The sequence below is a fragment of the Nyctereutes procyonoides genome, unplaced genomic scaffold (assembly GCF_905146905.1).
Source record: "Nyctereutes procyonoides isolate TBG_1078 unplaced genomic scaffold, NYPRO_anot_genome, whole genome shotgun sequence".
NCBI classification, from domain to species: Eukaryota; Metazoa; Chordata; class Mammalia; order Carnivora; family Canidae; genus Nyctereutes; species Nyctereutes procyonoides.
In genome coordinates this window covers 46,616,012-46,619,884 of record NW_026575140.1, presented here as the reverse complement: position 1 = coordinate 46,619,884, position 3,873 = coordinate 46,616,012, and the positions used below count along the sequence as shown (strand labels likewise).

At 39.4% G+C, this 3,873-nt stretch overlaps 1 pseudogene; it reads right to left on the bottom strand.

Moving 5' to 3' along the window:
- Positions 1–860: 860 nt before the first annotated feature.
- LOC129496887 (dihydrofolate reductase-like) lies at positions 861–1,630 on the bottom strand (annotated as a pseudogene).
- Positions 1,631–3,873: the final 2,243 nt, after the last annotated feature.

Sequence of the window (3,873 nt, the reverse complement as noted above, 5' to 3'; positions counted from 1 at the left end):
AACATGATGGGTAAAATGTGTTTTAATTTTCATTTTTTAATTCAGCGAAGTTTAATTTAGTTTCCATCTTCATAATTTTGATTTCTAGCATTATCTATTTTCAATTCATTACCTTCTTAATTTCTTTTTTATTTTAAAGATTTTATTTTATTTAATCATGAGAGATACAGAGCAGGAGAGAGAGAGGCAGAGACACAGGCAGAGGGAGAAGCAGGCTCCATGCAGGGAGCCCGATGTGGGACTCGATCCCGGATTCCAGGATCATGCCCTGGGCTGCAGGCAGCGCTAAACCGCTGCGCCACCGGGGCTGCCCACCTTCTTAATTTCTAATTTTAGCCATGTGCTGTTATTACTCTTTTCTATAAGGAACATTCTATTCTTCTTACATCATAACATCCCATGGAATCTCACTGAAGATCTAAAACAGTTTTTAGAGGTCTCCGACATTTCTTTTTAACCTTTAAAAAGGTAGTGTCCTACCTGCCTCTTTACTGTCCCTATGGAATTAGTAGAGTTCTCAACTTACTGATTTCCTGAGTGAACAGAACTTTTTCAGAAGTGTGATATAGATAAATCAAAGTTCCTATTTTGATCTAATTTTCTTTTAATATTTGAGCCCTAGCTTTTCAGTTTTAACCCATTTCTGAGTTTAGGACAAATCTGTCTAGTCCTATCTTTGTAAGTCCTGGTTTCAACTCATGCTATCAGGGATTGTCTCTCTTTGGCTCTTGGTAGATATATTACCCTAGGCAGGTGCTGGTCCTTGATGGGCAACACACAGTTAAAGCAAGAAATGTTTCACAAATGATGTCTGATATGGTCTAGTTAAGATTAATAAATTCACACTGCTTAGAATTATCCATTGACTTAGATTCAACAAAAGTTTTTTTTTCTAATATTAAAATACAGATAGAATTGTTTGGCGGGGGGGGGAACTAACTTGAAATAAATCAAAAAATATCTTCACATTAATCTTTCTTCTCATATACTTCAAATTTGTACTTAATGCCTTTCTCCTCCTGGACATCAGAAAGAACACCTGGGTATTCTGGCAGAAGTTTATATTTCTCCAATCAATTTCTGGGAAAAATGTGTCACTTTCAAATTCATGCATAATCCTTGTCACAAATAGTCTAAGATGGCCTGGTTTGTTCATGGCTTCCTTATAAACAGAACTGCCTCCCACTATCCAATCCATGTCCACTTTATTTGCTAATTCTGGTTGCTCAGTAAGTTTTAAAGCATCATCCAGACTTTTGGCAAGAAAATGAGCTCCTTGTGGAGGTTCCTTGAGGTCTCTGCTGAGAACTATATTAATTCTGTCCTTTAAAGGTCGATTCTTCTCAGGAATAGAGAACCATGTCTTCCAACCCATAATCGCCAAATTCTGTTTACCTTCCAGAGAGGAGTTCGTGGTCATTCTTTGGAAATACTTGAATTCATTCCTGAGCGGGGGCCAGGGCAGGTCCCCGTTCCTGCGGATGCCCATGTCCTGGGACACGGTGACGATGCGGTTCAGCGTGCGCACCCTGGCGGCGCCGCGACCCCGCCCGCCCCGCTCGGCCCCCACCACCTTTTTAAAAAATATATGCCACATAGGGATTTCTATTGTCTTTCTGTTCCTCTTCATTATTCTCCTTTTATTTATTTGAAATATAACTGACATATAACATTATGTTAGTTTTAGTTGTACAATATAATGATTCAACATTTGTATATACTGTGAAATGATCAACACAAGTGTCGTTAATATCTGTCACCTTACATAGTTACAGAATTTTTTTTTTCCCTTGTGATGAGGACTTTTTATATTTACTCTCTTAGGATCTTTCAAATTTGCAGTACAGTGTTATTTACCTGTAGTCACCACGCTATCCATTATGTCCCCATGACTGACTTACTTTATATCTGAAAGTTTGACTCTCTTCACCCATTTCTCCTGACCCTGGTCCCCCACCTCTGGGAACCATTAATCTATTTTCTGTATCTATAAGCTTAGTTTTGGTTTTTATTTTTAGATTCTGCATATAAACGAGATTATGTGGTATTTGTCTTTCTCTGTCTTACTTACCATAACACCCTTAAAGTCTATCCGTGTTCTTGCAAATAGCTAGATTTCCTTCTTTTTAAATGACTAAATAAAACCCTCATTGTGTACGTATACAACATTTTCTTTATTCATTCATCTATCAGTGGACACTTTGGTTGTTTCCATCTTGATTATTGTAAATAATGCTGCAGTGAAAATGGGGTGCCATATATCTTTTTGAGTTAGTGCTTTAGTTTTCTTTGGATAAATACCCTGAAATGAGATTGCAGGATCATATGGTAGTTTTATTTTTAATTTTTAAAGAACCTCCATACTGTTTTCCATAGCGACTGCAACAGTTTACATTCCCAGTGTACATTTCCCCCTAGCAGTGCCCATCCTCACCAACACTTATTTCTTGTCTTTTTAGTAATAGTTACTCCAGGGTGCCTGGGTGGCTCAGTCAGTTAAGCGCCTGCCTTCCGACTGGGTCATGATCCCGGGGTCCTGGAGTTGAGTTCCATGTCTTTGGGCTCCCTGCTCAGTGGGGAGGCTGCTTCTCCTTCTCCCTTTGCCTGCCACTCTGCCTGCTTGTGCTCGCTCTCCCTGTCAAATAAATAAAATCTTTAAAAAAGAAAAAAAGTTATTATAACAGGTGTTGGGTGATGCTTCATTGTGGTTCTGATTTGCATTTCCTTGGTGATTAGCGACGTTGAAGATCTTTTCCTATACCTGGTTGTCATCTGTATGTCTTCTTTGGAAAAATATTTGTTCAGGTCCACCCATTTTTAAATGTTTCTTTTTTTTTTTTTAATTTATTTATAGTAGTCATCACAGAGAGATAGAGAGAGAGAGACAGAAGCAGGCTCCATGCACCGGGAGCCCGACGTGGGACTCGATCCTGGGTCTCCAGGATCGCACCCTGGGCCAAAGGCAGGCGCCAAACTGCTGCGCCACCCAGGGATCCCGTGATCTGCCCATTTTTTAATCCTATTGTTTGCTTGTTTTTTTTCTTTCTGTTTTTACTGTTGAGTTGTAGGAGTTCTTTATGTATTTTGAATATTAACCCTTTATCAGATATAATTTGGAGAATATATTTTCTCCCATGCTGTAGATTACCCTTTCGTTTTGTCAGTTTCTTTGTTATACATGCCCCCCACACCTCTTTTTCTCTCTTCTCTATCATACAACTTTGTATCCATTTAGAGTCTTTCCACCTACCTCTCCCTTCTGTTTTACTCAACTTCTGTTTGATTGGGATGAAACTTTTCTATATCTACCTATGAATGCACCTTTGGATTGAGCTGATGGTGATGACTTTCTGTGTATTACAGCCCCAATACAGAGATGGAGAAACTGGGAGGCAAATTGAGGTAGGGAGTTGCCTCAGGCACAGAGGGTTAGCACTTGAAATATATGGAGGGACTGTCTTCTTTTTATCCATCCTGGTCAGATTTAAGCCTGGCCCTAGATATCAGTGTGTCAGATGATGAATTTATTGCATCCAGAGGCCTTTCTCTCAAAAGTTTATCCATACCCCTCCTCTTGCTGGTTGAAGTCTGTTGAGCTGCATCAGACCTAAGAGCTTTTGCAGAGGATTGGGAGGAAAATTGCCCTTAAGGAGAAACATTGTCATCCACATATAAAACAACAGAGATACAAAGATGGGGACAAGACCAGTGGCAGGGGCTAAAAGCAAAACTTTTGAAGCATTTAGTAATTCAGAGAATCAGCTTTTGGGCAAATATGCTTGTATCCCTTAAGTCTATTTTGTTTTTAGAAAGCTGAGTTTGTCTCCACATGTGATAGATGAGGAGAACAGGAGAGGAGCAAGCTAAAACTGC